Source organism: Acyrthosiphon pisum, chromosome A3 (genome assembly GCF_005508785.2).
Source record: "Acyrthosiphon pisum isolate AL4f chromosome A3, pea_aphid_22Mar2018_4r6ur, whole genome shotgun sequence".
Taxonomy (NCBI): Eukaryota; Metazoa; Arthropoda; class Insecta; order Hemiptera; family Aphididae; genus Acyrthosiphon; species Acyrthosiphon pisum.
Window position 1 is genome coordinate 34,287,232 of NC_042496.1, and position 17,218 is coordinate 34,304,449.

General features: G+C 35.2%; 1 protein-coding gene across 1 annotated transcript in view; it reads left to right on the forward strand.

The window, feature by feature from the left end:
• LOC100160019 (teneurin-m) overlaps nucleotides 1-17,218 on the forward strand; it is a 199,013-nt gene that overhangs the window by 111,939 nt on the left and 69,856 nt on the right. The window lies entirely within an intron of this gene.

Sequence of the window (17,218 nt, forward strand, 5' to 3'; positions counted from 1 at the left end):
TAAGCGTATTGCATGCTTGACGTAGGTAGGTATATGAAAAATGATTACACATAAAAAGAACTACACGTTGGTATAATAGTAATCAACTATAGTTATTACAACTTTTTTAACAAATACCTAGGTACTTACCATATAAAAAATTCTCTCAATTTTCGACTGGAGTAGTTGACGTACAACGTTCAACATTTTATTGCCTCACCGCTTCGGGGCACGTGTATGTTATTGTACACTATATCGTAATGATATATAGATAATGTGGTCTAGTAAAAAAATAAATACGTTTAACGGTTAACCAGTGGACAGAGTTGTAATACAACTAGGTACAGAGAGACGATCTCATTAGATCGAAAATGGTTTTGCGGTAATTTTGTATGTAACACTATAGCTTTGCATAATATTGGGCTGCGGTCGGTGTCGATCTTGAGCTCGATGCACGCCAGTGTGGAGTTAAAATGGTTAGATAATAATATTATATCGGTAGGCATATAATAATGTATAAAATGAGCGGATATTATAACAATAATAATAATAATAATAATATTATACCCTGCGATAGATTGAACCTGTCTTATGGTTTACTGCGGGTATTCGGTTGTATATACACAAGTACCTCGAGTACCAACGTACCTAGTATAATACGCGTAATAACGAGTATTGTTCGGTGTCAAACATCCGATACACCTTCCGCAGAAAACGATACAGCGGCGATAATATTGTCATTATGACCGCAACCGAGGAGGAGGAGAAGACGACGACGACAACTATTCCGTTGGAATGTTTACGCATTATAATACACGCTGGTTATTTATAAATTATCATTAAAATGCGTAGGTGCGCAATAATAATAATAATAATAATATACAATACTTACTATATATATATTGTGTGTGTGTGACGGCGAGCAAAGTCGCAGAGCGAAATCCGATTCTCGGATGGTGAAAAAAAATAATACAAGAAAAACGAGAAAAACGACAGAGACCCATTCGTTAATCATGTGTAAACCTAAATATTACATTATTATTATAATGCCAGTATATATACGTAACGAACCCGCGGTGTGCCACCCTAGGTATGTCGGTGGAACGGTTTGGCATGCACGTTGCAGTTTTAGTAGTAAGTGGTCGGATTATATATTATTAATATTCTATATCGATCGGGGATCGAGCCACCAACTCACAATATTATTATTATTGTTATTATAAGACATATACATCGCACGAATCGAAACCATGGTCTATGAGTCATAGTAATTTCAGTGTTTTACCGTGTGTACCTATACAATATTTTATTATTAGTATTATTATGATTACGATATTGTGTTAAGTCGTTATAGTATATATTTTAAACTGCCTTCTAAACCGTGCAGTTTAATAGTTTCGTGATTAGCTTGTGCAAATAAATACGAAAAAAAAAACGGTCAACGCGTTACGTTTATGCCGTGTGCGTGTTCGACCGTAACACAAAACCTTACTGTAAAGTTGTTGTATATTTACAGTTAATTAAAAGTAATTGTTATTCGACCGGCTTTTTCTGTATTAACCTTTGAGAACGGTTTTATATCCGAGTAAATTTCCTAAATGTTGAACCTATTTAAAATGTACACAATGTACATGCTGTTCGCGTTTAGAATAATACACTATGATATCGTTGTCGTTCAAATTCCGGCGGCAACAATAATAATATTCGTGATCGTGTTAAAATCGCGTCGTTCGCCCGAAATACCCGTGTATTCATATCGCATGTATATGTGGGGGGCTATACAGCACAATATATAGATATATTATAGGTGGGGTTTACAATTTACAACTTACCTTTTTCGGCGAACCGGTGATAATAGAACTTTACCTACCGCTTCTTATCGCGCTCTGCCCTCAGTAGTAGTCGCCGCAGCAGCAGCAGGAGTTGTTGTAGTAGACAGTAGTAGTAGTAGTAGTAGTAGTAGTAGTAGTTTACAATCGGCTTTCGTTATATTATTACACGGCTCCGTCGCGGTCGGATGGACGGGGGTCTCGAGCATAATGTATATAGTAAACAGACTGGAGGTGCTGGGTCTCGGGGAGTGTGAGGAGGTGCGGGGGCGAGCGAGGAAACACGAGGTTTTTGGGCGGCGATAGTTGGTTGCGGCGGGGAATGTGGGGATGAGGTGAGGTTCAAAGCGCATTTCCTGGCCCCACCGAGTCCCACCGTGTATACTGTATATCTATTATATATACACCTATATATAATAAATAAGAAGGGACGGGCGTTAACACCGGGCGAATCGTCCCGAACAAAAGCCGGCAGACAAAGTTCACGTGCTCTACCCCGGCCACCGCCTTCGGTCCGGGATACTTCCTACCGTAATAATTATTATTATCGAGTTTAGGGAGACTATTATATTGTATAGGTATATAATATATAGGTACCTCTGCTGCCACCTGCAAAACACCATCGTGTCGTAAGTTGCTTCTGACAACAGATTTCTAAAACACGTATTATAATATGTACATACACCAATATACGTGCAACCGACGCTGGGTTACTGATAGCTATTTCGGTATCCGAAACCGTCAATGGTTTTAGCCTCTGAAATCGTAAATGATTTCGGATGAATATCAATTTAATACATTGTTTTTTTGAAATGATTGTGTATGCGTTTTAATCGACGAAAATTGAATCAGAAGTTATAAGTTTATAACGTTTGAAGTAATAATATTGTAAATTGTAATCTGTTATATAGAGACAATCGAAAAATAATTGTATCCAATTCAACGCGTATATTATTTTAATGGCGTTGAAAAGGATTTTATTATTTCAATCGTACATATTAATAAATTGTACAAATTAAATTTTAATAGAGGTCTTTCCCCCCATTCAATCTCATGACTATTATCACGTTTTATTAACTCGTTTTAATAAAAAAAAATAAAAAGCAAGCGAAGTTACACATTTCATTTATGCCGAATCGTTTCAACGTATATATCGCATATACACGACGCATTTACTCGTTAACCAACTAATTTAAAGTTTATAGTTTTATTATACCATCTATTTATATTTAAATTACCAAACGTACATTAGCTATTAGTATTAGTATTAATTTTCGTTCTCAGTTTCTTGCAGCTGCTCGTACACATATTATACAAGCTTTGCGTGCAGGAATAACTGTAATATATTGCCCAAATAAACTTGGAAGATGTGCACATTATAATATGCATACGGATATGCCATTTAAGGTATTTATCGTTCACCCTCCCACCCGTGTGACCCAACTGAAGTATAATATGTACAGGTGTAATAAAAAATGAAAAATGAAAAAAAAAAAAACGATCCGAGTTTCAAAACAATTTACTATTACAATACCCGGCGGAATATAATATAATAATGTCATTAAATCTAATTATAGATAAAAATCTAATTAAGATTAAGTTTGTAGTTTTTGTATAATAATACATCGTGTTGACTTGCGTAGTCAAACTTTTCGGAAGACCGAGCCGATAGTATGTGTATGGGTGTTGTGTCGGTATAAGCGCGCGATCACTATATATATATGTTATAAATTCGATTAAAGATTGAAGTTCGTGTTCTCTGAACCACCCCATTGGTTATTGTCTGAAAAAAAAAAAAATGTTCCGACATCCCGGGCGATATCAATTAATTTACCACGCTACGCCGCCGACACGACAACAACACTAATAATAATAATAATAATAATAATAATATTATATTATGTTATTATAATATTATAATGTATTACCATTGTGATATTATATCCACCATAAAATACATCCACGTGATATTTGTTCAAGACGCATCCGACTATGATCGGCACGCCCATCGCGGGGCCCGGTGCCGCCGACCTATTCGTGCGGTATTCACGATGGGTAATGAAAATTTTGTGTTTCTTCCCTTTCCTCCGCACAGGCACACAATACCTATATACAATAGCATTACAATATTATTATCGTCCTGCACGTTGTCCGGGAATGCCAACAACGGTGCAGCCGGCCACGCACCGTCTCCCGCGTCCGTGGCCCATCGTGAACCGCGGCAGCGCCGGGTCATCGGGTCGGCCGTGTATGTGTAGAGAGATGTGTATAGAGATGGGCAGATATTGTTAATTGTCCGATATTAATTACAATACTATATGTATATTATATTGTACGGCCGTGTGCGAGCACGTCCTCGTGATAAATAATGCATTCCGAGTACCTCGGATGTACGCTCGCTATATATAGCTGCGGCGCACATGGCTCGACAATAATTATTATTGGCCGAGGTGGACCTTCTCCCGACCGAATTGATTTAGTGGTTATGGGCGTAGTTCCATTTCACGACAACGTACCTGCAGCCCACCCCTCCCAAGCCTTTTATCTTATTTTTCTTGCTGTTATTTTATTATTATTAAAAAAATATAATAATAATAGTAAACACTCCTCCGAAACGATTATTATATTATTATTATTATACGTATATAAGTGCGTTGTATAATATTAAAGTATACACAATCGGAAACGTTCTGAGCGTCACTAATCAACGAACAATAGCGAATAATAGTGAATGTCGCACGAGTCAGTTATTAGGGCGTCTGGCGGTGGTCTGGGTGTGCTCACGAGCCCGTGGAATATTTTACCACTACGGTACCTATGAATAATATAAAACGTCGTCGAGGAAAAATGAAAATCCACCGCGACCTATATAGTGTATATTGCTATAAAGTCGCATACCGTCATTTTCCAAATAACCTTTGGTTCCGTGTCGTTTAATCTCCTAATGGCTACTAGTGCGTTTGTTGTTGGCGAAAATAAATAGGGCACCGGGAAACAAATCTGACTGAATTATTCAAAATGCTGCACACGAGGTTCTGGAATGACAACAAGTTTTTATAAAATGAAAAGTAATAAAGAGTATATTATATACGTTATTAAAACGTATATATCCCAGAAATGTTGATCAGAGTTTATTGTAAATATCAAAAATAATATGTAAATTTGAATGTATGAAAAATAATAAAAACATTACCTAGCCAATGTTAAACATTTGGTACATAGTTCTTAGTAGGTACAGGTGTACAGCAGTATAATATTATATTATATAAGTTATAATGCGTTAATAAAATATGTTTGTATAAAGATTTGTATTCAAGGATCTGAAAAGATTATTTTCGAGCGAAAAAATAATCTATAACGAATTATCAAAGTTTCGTAAGATATTAGATTGTTATTTTGTATGTGCGTTTTATATAATAATAATATTATATAGTAACTTGCCAGCGCAAGATAATGCGTTATTGAAAATATATTACGATGCATAGAAATCCGTTTTTCGTATACATAAGTATGAATTAAGTTCTAATAATATGATAACAACGTTACCAGACCCGTCAGTTTCTTTACGCCCTAAAATTATTTTTATTCCAAGAGCGTGGGTATGTTAGGTACGAGGACGGGTACGCGGAGGAGGCCTGACAACTACTCTAAGCCCAACAATAACGCGACTTGAATATATAAAATAAGAAAATATTATTATTAAAGATACCCAACACCTAATGTATTTGAAATCTGAATTGGGTATGCAACATCATATATTCAGATTAAATAATAATACAATGCATTAATATCAGATTCTGTTTCTAGGCCTGGTAGAGGCGTACAGACATTCGGTAATTTAAGAATATTAACGTGGATAGTTTGCTGTATTCGGACATTATCGTCCTGCAGCCCATCTGACCAAGGTGTTTACTAATTTTTACGTACATCGGAACCCGCATAATTACAATGGAACGGATGTCCAACCGTCGCGGATACCGACTACCAAGTATTTGGTTATGATTTTCTTTGGGAGAATGGCAACCGATCAATTATTATTATAAATCTATTCATTTAACTTTATGTACTTATATTATACTACAATAGTAGTCGTCAATCACTAATTTGTAACATTGAAATTATCTGCAGTCCACAAGTGATTTAAATTCATATTATTATATTATATTACCTATAACACGGGTTCAGGGCCCAACCAACTGTCGTCTTACTTTTCATGCTAGGTGATTTGGTATTGAATATAATATTTTAATATTTGGTGAATTTCAAACGATGCCAACATTGTAATTGACAATAACATTACTGAAGAATAAAACATCCAGATAAATTAAATTTAAGTAGACATAGTGACTAATCTAGTGGGTATATTATAATACAATAAGCATTTTTTGAGTACATGAATAATAAAATAAAGACGCTCATTTACTGTGAATTTTGATGACTAAGAAATTTATGTAAATTAGAAATTATCTTTAGATAATGATTTTTGTATTTTTTTCCATAAATTATTAAGGATTGCGCCCGTGCTGTAACATATATATAATACGATATAGGTACCTTTGTAATGTAACACTTGTCATGACGGCATGATTTCGCGGACGTTTCACCATGCCAAATGATGAAGAGTAAAAAAAACCACATAACAATAAATCGTGAATCCAAAATCTCCCTCTCTCGGTCCGTTTATAGTCATTACATCGTTTTATTGATATATGCGGCGGTCGTAAAAATATAATATAAATTACGATGTCTTAAAAAGATCGAATGGAAACCGTTTTCAGAGCAATGACAGTCGATACGGAGTTGAGTAATTCGCGCGATATTATATACTATAAGCACATGTGGGGGGGAGATTTGATTGTCACAGATGAATTTTCTACAGTCGTCCTCGCGCATATATATACATATTACGTATAATAATATACGGCGGGCTGACTCACCGCGCCGGAAACGCGCGACAGAGGGTCCGGATTACTTCTGTGAAGCACCTACGCCGCAGTTCCCCCGTTATTCCCATTGCGTTTGCGCTCAAATTATATTATTTGGACCGCGCTGTAAGTCTGCGCTCCGTCTGATTTATGCCTAATAATACGGGACTTGGTCGAAACGCGTTTCCAATGTCGCCAAATGTTCCAGAGCCGCAGTCGACGCCTTTTTATAATGGGGCTGTGTATTATTATTATTTTTATATAGTCGCATTATAACGAAATGTGCAAATGCGAAAACTAATAAAACTCGTATATCCCTCGCGCCCTCGTCCACCGTAGTAAGTCTCGCCTGACTCACAGTACAACTGTATAATACGGCAGCAGTGTGCGATGATATTAGTCTTCGGTCGTAAACAAATCTCCAGGACCGGGGACGGTTTAAAACGGCGACTACATCATATACACCCCGGGCATGGTAGCATGCACCCGCGAAAGAGTAGAAAAAGTAGAAAGACGTTTTCCGGGGGGGGGGGGGGGGGATATTATAGTATAGCGTCTGCGATGGCTAATTAAAAGCGATTAATCAAAGCGACGAATAAGCCTTAAAATACCTGCGACAATATAAACCGACGAAACGTAGGCATATAATAATGTAATTGTTTTTTTTTTTTTTTTTTATCATTATCGTCGTAAAACCAACCCGTTTAAACGACGGCAGAACAGATTTTTTGAATAATTTATTATCATTCTCTGGTTTTTCGTTTATATATACCAATAAAACGACCACAACACGGGTCTTTCGTCGATGCAACTAAATCTGTATACGGTTCATTTTTTTTTTTGTCATCACGTTTCAATACGTCATATTATTATATTTCATATCTTATGGCAAAACTTTTGATATTGGTTTGAATACGCGCAATATCGTTTTTTTTTTTTTTCAAAGTTTTAGATTGTATATTATGCGTATTAGCATATACATATACATAATATATTATATATGATATTCGTTTAATACTTTTGATTGCCGCTGTCGTACATATACACAATAATATATGGGCAGGTACCAACATCAGCCTCAGGCTGTATACGTCATAATAATAATATTACATATACGGTCGAGTGGAAACTTTTTAACATGTGTTGTTTATGTCTGTGCGTCCTATTAATAGCCGTTATTGAAAATTATTATGATGAAACTTTCGACTGGAATTATTTAATTACATTATTGTGATGAGTTCCCTGCAATTTATCGGTGAATGGGATTGTATTTTATAGGTAGGTTTCGCGTATATTATTATATAGTCGTATCGAGAAAAGTGTTTACGAAAAACATAAGATGCCGGGTGCAAGTATTATATGGAAACCAATATATTTTGTCATGAACAACGGGTTATTTTTGTACCTATAAATATTTCAATATTATATTATAATAACCCAAAGATTACAGTGGTTACAGTAAATTTTTTTGTAAAGACCAATTATATTATATATTTTGCCAGTGCACGTGGATCCATATAGTAATTACCACACATATATTATATTATATATTACAACATACACCAATCCAGCCGGCATTTAATAAAATATTATAATCAAATTTTACGTTTTATTTTACTCCTCCCAAATTTCGTTTTCAGAACAAATAACACTAATTTCACCGCACCGGGCTCCGGGAAATATTTACTGCTGCCGTTATTAAGTATACCTATAGTATACCTACATCGTGAGCAATCATTACTATAAACACGTACCGCGTATACAATACGAAGTCCGTAGCGGTCGTTGGAGGAGTTTATCGTGTCTTTAGTCCTAATATACAGGTAGAAAGGGGTGTAAAATATAAAGAAGAAGAAAAAAAATAAAAACGGACGAAATAGCCTGCTGCTGCAGATGTGGCCCCCAAACTATCGTTCGTGCCCGCCTATCGTTTTGGAGCACCGGTATCGATTACCTGGTAATTTTAAAGAGACCCGGCTACTACTATAACACCGATTCGGAAGAATAACGAAACAAACGCAAGGTACACGCGTACATATACATATATAAGTATAATATTCCTGCAGCACATAATGGGTGTTAGCCGTGGGTCATTCCAGAACCGAATCCGCACGCCCACACACACACGCACACTCACTCATGCCATAATAGTAAATATAATATGTAATATTATTACGTATGTTATGTATACGCATGTTGTCATTATCTCGGAGGCCAACGACGGTTTATTGAATACTTAAGTGGACTTAACCCGAATCCTGGCGTTATTATATATACACGCGTACTATGTACCTATATATATATCTATGTGCACGGTGTTTAGAGTGCCGTCTGCCAGACCCGCCTTTACTCGTTTCGTTATTATTATCATTTTTTTTTTCGTCCTTTCATATTTTATTATGTTATATATATATATATATATACACACTCGCGTGGCATGTATTTTTTTGTACGGTCCCGCGGGGCCTTTTGAAACGTGTCGTTTTCATTCCAAAATCATTTCGGTCGTTCAGTGAGCGTTCCCAGTGTCGATAGCCCTTGCAGGCGATACGATGACGACCGCTATATTATAAACGTAATTATTTGAATAATATAATATACTCGGTAGCTTGGATACGACTGCTATACGAGTTCTATAATAAAACGTTTCGAACCTCCGGGCCAAGCGGTCTGATTTCACACGATTTATATCATCGAATCGTAGGAAACGATAGACGATTATAATATTAAATTTTTATAATACCTATTATGTTTGCTGCAGTCTGCAGATCGATTCGATGGACACGCATTTCGATGTGTTTTTATTGTTGGGCTTGCATAAATAGTATCTACCTATATTGTTTCAACAACCATTCGCGAGGTCAATTATAATAGTATTCAATATTTATCGATTTGAAATCGGAATACACCCAATGTACACGATATCATTTTATTATAATGTGTATGGGACAGAATGTACGCAGTTGTCCATAAAACTTGACGAATATCTAACGACAATCTAAATATTTAGGTATATGTCTGGACTGAAACGACTGCAATTAGTTGCGTGTGTTGGCCGTTAGGTACTACCTATTGAAGTCTACATCGGCCGCAGGCTAACATATTTAAAATAATATAGATAAATCGACAAAATGAATGATACAAGCGAACATTCCACGTTCTCGGCTTAGCAACAGTCAATAAGACGCAATGTCGCAGACAATGCGATAATACCGTTAGGACTATCCGTGATGCAGATGGATATATTTTGATAAAGACTAGTCATAAACTATATGCGTACCTATACATACAATATTTTATTAAGAAACGATTGTGTTTTTATCATTAAAATCAATAACTTATTTTGATTAGTTACGATTTGTCTACGAAATACAATATTGCTATATAATCAAATATATTACGATCTTTGGTACAATAGTCAAATACTTTTGCTACCTACTATATTATACAGTAGAAAATATAATATATATCTACCAAATTGTCAAGAGCTTACTTCATTATATTCGTGTCATTTGTAACGACAATCGTTTGAAACGTAGGTACTCGTCTATGTTAATGTTTTTTTTTTATTTTATCCCAGCAATCGTCTGTTGGGACGAATTACAATATATATACAGCGACGTCAACGCATTTTATATATAAGAATGGAGACTTTGTGATGCCGCCATTAAAAATATCGTCGATTCACGGTCGTCCATTGTGTACGTATTCTGCATATTATATATTATTATACAAGTGAATAATATTGTAATCGCCTAAAGTGTATATTTATAATAATAATATGCATACCATGCGCATTGCGCCGTCTTCACCGGGTTCGGCCATCATGTGGCGGACGATGGACTAATGACTACCGAGGACTTGCCCGCTGGAGATCCGATTCAGAACCGACCGGACATACAATATCATTGTTACGTCAACGCTGTACCAGCGCAGACCGGACGTCCGGAGCCTTTCAAACTCCACATATTATTATAAACGGACGATGGCGACCCACGACTGTATAGTGCTTAGAGATTTGCATTATCCTGGCGCTTTCCCACCTCCACGCCACATCTACCTTCACACCGTCTCATCGGCCCGAGATGTCGAGAGGTGATTATTGAACGTAAAGCTTCGTGGGGCGCGCGCGTACGCCAGTTCCCGTCAGGAGGAATGCGTCGTCTCGCAAAATGTAGCGGAGAGAGAAATATAATATAGATGGACACATAGATAGAAAGACAGAGAGAGAGATTGTAGAAAAACTCGCCAATTGGCGATCTGCAGAGTAGGTAGGAATAAAAAATAAAATAATAAAATAAAAACGTGTTCGGTTAGCTGCAGCGACCGCGCACGCAACAACGTCGTCGTACAATATTATTACAATATTCAGAGGTAACGCCTTGGGATTTGTTTATTTTTCTTCGTTATTATTATATTGTATTTACCTAGCAGAGAAAATGTCACGCCACCACTTGGTTGCCTGCGAATATTATTGTTCATCACCATCGGGTAAGGGGGTAGAAAATCAAATAGCGAGTGTTCATACTTTATCACCTCCAGCGCCTGCCTTTTTAATTAAATTAATTTTCATTCTGACGATTCCCCGAACTGCCCTCTAATGTATGCAAATTTCTAGTTAAACAATTGCACTTGGCAAAAAGCGCTACATACAACCAATGGCATACGCGTATACCTTTATATATATAAATGCACACTCGTATACGCTCATTTCTGTATGCTGTTAAAACAAATATAACATTTACATAATAATATTATTACAAATTTACGTCAGTCGTAATAAAAATCCGAAAATTAAGCGCACACCATCCTAAAGGTTTAACAACACGCTTGTTCTAATTTTTATAAAAGTATATAAAGCGTATACGTACACGTGTTAGCAGTTTTCATATGCTACCCCTCTCGCCAACTCCAAAATCCCCGTTCAACATCTATATATTTATCTTTGAGATTATAATTTCGAAACGAAAATCAACGGCTACGCGGAATGGCCCACCGTAAAACTTTACTATCTCAATTTAATAATAATCGTGTTTTCTGTTTAATATTTTGACTTTACATAAAAATAAATTAATACAAATGTCATGTTTAAAATATGTTAGTATAAAATGTAATCATCCATAACAATTCCAAAAACTAATAGATATGATGATAGCTTTGTTTGTATACTAAAAATCTATATGTCCGTAATTTGTGTATTCAAATTTAAATATAATTTTAAATCCAAAGAAATTATAACCTGTTGGATAGATATTATAATAATAAAATAAAAGCGTCTGTAAATAGATGCATTCAATATATTCACTAAGATAATAAAAAAATTAATTTTATTAAATGTAAGTTAGTACCTACACATAGTACGTCTTCTTAAGTTCTTAACAATATTTTTCTTTTTGACTATTTAAAATACTAGTATTTTATTTTTCTAATGATTGCACCCAAGTCACGAAAATGATAATTTGATATTTTTAATTTAAATTAATGTTTTAACATAAACAATTATTGCACACGTGTATAATAATAAGCGATGTGGTTATAATATGCAAAACACTTCTATTTGTTACACCAACGCATATATTACGAGGGCATGTAAAATTAAGTTTTATATGTATTTCACGTGCTCGGAAAAAAAACAAAGCTCGACTATAATAGCGACTAGTTTTTTTTTTTATCCCAAATAGATTTTGTGAGTCTTTATCGGAAGGCGTACCTGCTTAATATCTACAGAATATGACAGATAAACAGACTCTTTGTAAATGCATTAAACCGTAAAAACGAGTATAACACGGCCGCACGTGGTTACAAATTAGATAAAAAAAAAAAATAAAATAATAATAATAATGATGATACAAGATGTCTGTAAAATGTTTTGTCCGTATACGCTATTGTTGGCGTTTGTATTATTTTCTCGATATTTTATTAGAATATTATTATACGTTCGGCGTGCTGTGAAGACGGATAATAACGTAGGGACACTATGTAATTATTACTTGTAGTACGTGTTCACAGTGATTAAAACAACTACGATTACACACACACACACACAATTATTATACCATTATACATTGTATGAACCTACTATTTTTTTTATCGTATTTTGTTATATATCGTAAAAACAGCGTTTACCGTTTGGGTAAAAACGATTTTCTCGCGAACATTTTAGAACGAATAATAATAACATTGTGTATTTGCACTCGGTCACGCATTTTTCCGACAACAGCAGTATTGTCGCGCTGGTTGAAATGTTTTCGAATGTTTGTGTTTAAAGCCGAATTCGTGAGGATACTATTGAATAAACATTGCGTATTGTCTCATTCGCATTTTTGTGGTCAAATGTACATAATACCATTATGCCAAACTCTCCGGCAGCCGGTCGACTGTATTATTCTCCACGCTCTCCCTCCCTCGCCACTCTCTCACCCTCTATCACTCTCTCTCTCTCACTCTCTCTCTACCTCTCTCGGTCAAACACTCGGTCTCGTACTCGTTTATATTTTGTAGTCGCTGATGCTACACTGCAGGCATATATTACACTCAAACACAATTGCGGATCTATAATACAATAATAATAATAATAATAATAATAATATCCATACAGGTTTCGGCTCCCTAATAATATCGGTTACAAACGATATGTTTTCATCTGAGTTGGCACAGCCATACTACGCGTGTACAATGTGCATAATATTCAAAAAAAAGGGAGAAAAATGTTTTTTTTTTTTTCGATCCTCGACGAGGGTGCGTCGTTCTCGCATACGGCACATACATTTTGTGTATATATATAATATTATATAGAAACGGTATCGTCCTGGTGTACGAGTGATCGGGTGGCGGGTGGTGGGAAGGTGGCCCGGATAGGGGTATATATCGCAGCGATTACGGATTTGTCGTCACCCCCGGGGTACATGATGGATCGATGACATGCGGATGATGAGTGAGCTCACACACACGCGCGTCCCGACCTGCAGAGGCTCTTTCCCGGTTGCACTTCGCCGGCCATCCGATGCTAATATCCCGACAAACATCCATCATCGGTTTTCCATTTAAGATTATATACCATTTTTATTTTTTTTCCTCCTCATCTCCTATCCCCGGGTTTTTTCTTTTCTTCGAGATATTGCCTTCGCGATGGGATACACGCAGGACGAAGGATTGGACCGGCGGCGGAGAGGGTATTTTTCTCGTGGCCCCGTCCGATTGAATTCAGTGATGCTGGTGGTGGTGGGGTGGTCTTTTCTACGGGTCATTTATTTCATGACCCGTCCAACAATATTCGACCTCCCCTACCCACATTCATTCCTACCGACTATGACGTGAGCCCGATTTTATTCGTGTCATCCGACCAGACCGTTTTTAGCGGCCGTGGTGACAGTGGTGGCTGGACGAGGGATGGAGAGAGGGGTCTTCGAGAAATTCCGTCACATCCGTAAATAATACGCATAGGATCTATGTATAGAGATTGGAAATCTAATTTATCGACGGACCTTTATCCTGCAGGACGCGATTACTAAGTTTATATTATGTACTATAATATAGTAGATATAATATATTATATGCATGGGTTGAACGCAAAAAAAGCATTGCATGTATAGTTAAACTGGTATTTCTGTTATATATATTTTTGTCTATGAGTAAAATATTGTTTGTTTTTATACATTTATCAATAATCACGATTTTCGATGTCCCATAATCAATAACATGATAAAAACATAAATAAAATAATAATTTATTAGAGGTATATTATAATTATAATGTACAGGATGATTATTTTATAATGAGCCACTTATTAATGTTACTGTAAAAAATTTTCAAACACATAAATACTTTTTGAAATAATGAGTGGTTCATTATATAAAAGAATCACCTGGTATATTATTAAAAATAAAAAATATATCGTAATGAACAATAACAATTATTATATTTCTTACTTATTTATTATATTTCGTTTGTTTTAATAATACCTCGTCTGTTAATTATTGCTATTTAGATTTTAAACACCGATAAATATTTTTTTAATACCTAAACATAGATTTTGAGTTGTTTATTATTAAATTTATAATCAGCTGTACTTATATTTAAATCTAATAAATCATTAATGTTGTATCGTTGGTCAGAGTAGAAATCATCATGTTTCAATAGGAGTAGATAGTAATTAGTTTTAAAAATAATGATTTGGGCATTCGTTACTGAGTGTGATGTCAGTAAAGCTATGTATTATAGTCTAATAGGTTAATTTTGTTTTTTCATTACCTAGGATTTCGCTTCACTCAACTCTAGTAATTAATAAGAATAAAGGACATTGAAAAAGTAATATATAAAATATAAATCGTATACCTAAGCCGCGGTATTTCATTTAGTCAGATCAAACTATATAGGTACCCTTTGAGCCGACGTTTGTCTGTAGTCAAACAGTTTCTTTTTGTTACGTATTTATTTTATTTTTTCAGTAGTCAGCAAAATTGCTCAAGTATCCGTTTTATTGTCATCCCGTAGTTGTACGCTTTAAGTGGTCTCCAGGTATCCGGCTGGTTTTGTTTCTTTCCAACGGACCGTCTAAATATTAAAGCGATCTTCTGCCAGAGGGATTTCAAAGCTAAATCCACACTGACCTTATAGTACACCGACTCGTATCTAATATATATATTAATCTATTAGGTATTCATGTTTACTCAATATATACAACATATAAAATGTACAATAGGCGTATTGGGATTGGAATGATATTGGACTGAAGAGTGGAAAACGAGTGGTAGATACGAGTGACTGTTTTTTTCTACAGTATAGAGGTGCAAATAAGAATTTAGAGCTTGGTTTTTAACATATAGTAATGAACATTAGTAATAAGATGGATGGTTTTAGATTCTTATATAAAATAACGCGGTAGTGACCGAACGTCCTAGCCCTAATGTACGGCCAACACACGTCGCTGTACAACTCCTAGTTCATTATTATTATTATTATTATTATTATTATATTACAATAACACGATAATGGTCTGGAGCATCGGTTTGCGAACCCCACACATGGAGCATTTTTTTTTTTTTATTCAATTCCACCGTGAATGCATAATAATAGTATAATAATAATAATAATAATAATATCATACAAATATATTATAATATAATATAATATAAGCATATGCGCCTGCCGCACAATCTCGGTGACATACGACCCATTATTATGGTAAAGATGTCGGATAAAAATAAAATAAAAAATGTAAAGACGATAGCGGTCCATATGTCGAAGTGCAGAAAATATCGGATTCGCAAACGCTCAGACACTACGCGATTGCTCGCGCGTACTGCTGCAGATGATATCATCGCGTGGCAACGCGTTTTATACGACGCACACTGCACACCGTTATATAGGATAAAATATTGATGTCTCCATTATATTATCGGTCGTGTGTCGAACCCATTGTCCGGCGTCATGGATTAAAGGCCTTATACTTTTATTTTTATATATATATATATGTGTGTGTGTATAATAAAGAAAACGTATAAAATATATAAAATATATATATTACTTTTTTTTTTTTTTTTACACAGATACGGTCTTCCTTTTTTTCACAGTATACGTGTACTACGCGCCGTAGCAACAGAGGCGCATGACTGTGTCCTTTCTAGATCGGCCACAGATATCCTTGTGTCCTCCTCCCCTTGACAGTTCAGGTAATAATAAACGCTCGTGGATCGCTATCGAAGACTAATCTGATCCTAAGGGTGTTTTTAGTCGCCAGCAAATGCACTCCAAACACACAATAATGTGCGTCAGCAACATTTTTCACAGTTCTTGAGAGACCATAAAACCCCTGAGTCCTCTGTAAACATTTTTTATTGAATCTAAGTACTAAATTGGAAAATCAGTATTCAATATCATTATTTGTGAATGCTTATGGCCGAAATGGGTAATATTGGAACTTCAGAATAACTGCAGTACACTATATTGTATCAGTAAAATATTGTATATTATACTCCTAATCTATTCATAAAATACACGGAATAACAGCCGCCTATAATGTATAGATTTTTCTGTGTAGCATTTCAATTTCGTACATTTCAGAGGGAATTTTACGCAGATTATTTATTTTACCATCAACAAAAATATGCACTTTAATGGATTAAAAATGAATAGTTAAAAGCCTGTTTGTGAAATATTATTTTAAAATAATCAATTACCGATATTGTGTTTTAATATACATTTGTTTGTTCATCTGTTTATTTAACATTCTTTATGGACTATGGTAATGGATGTTTAGCTGTTCAATTGCATTTTATTTGATATATATTTAATATCGTCGTTAATTTATTATTATCGTAATTAAATTGCTATTATTAATGTTTTCTTAGTCTCTTGGTTTTTCCTACTTAACCTTAAATAAGCATTAAACAAATTGTTAACATTATAAGGATTTTGTTAAATGATAATTGGAATACAAAATATCTTAATTGGATTTATATATTATGAGTAGTGTTTAACACTATA